The sequence below is a fragment of the Cynoglossus semilaevis genome, chromosome 15, assembly GCF_000523025.1.
Source record: "Cynoglossus semilaevis isolate Cse_v1.0 chromosome 15, Cse_v1.0, whole genome shotgun sequence".
Classification (NCBI taxonomy): Eukaryota; Metazoa; Chordata; class Actinopteri; order Pleuronectiformes; family Cynoglossidae; genus Cynoglossus; species Cynoglossus semilaevis.
The window spans coordinates 1939376-1939740 of NC_024321.1; positions in this window are offsets into that span (position 1 = coordinate 1939376).

Below are 365 nucleotides of genomic sequence, written 5' to 3' on the forward strand. Positions count from 1 at the left end.
AAAAAAAAAACAGCCAACATCTTAACCTTGTGTAGCCGGACTCTTTAGGACAACAACAAGTGTCTGCAGGAATTACACAGAGGACCCTGAGTTTGATGCATTTTAAATAAACTTGGAGGACACTTAAGAGATGAGCAGGAACACACCCACAGCAGATGATCAATTACTGCTCCATAATTGGATAGAGCGTTAATGAGGACAGAGGATGCAGGCTGGTTCAGCTTTGTCAGTCAGAGGCACCGACTTCGGGGGATCAATCAAAATGTATCCTCATCAGCATACCGGCATGCATTTCCTGTCCACATTACACGGACGGCAACATTTCCAGTTGTGAAATCTGGAATTAGCCGCATTAACAGAATACG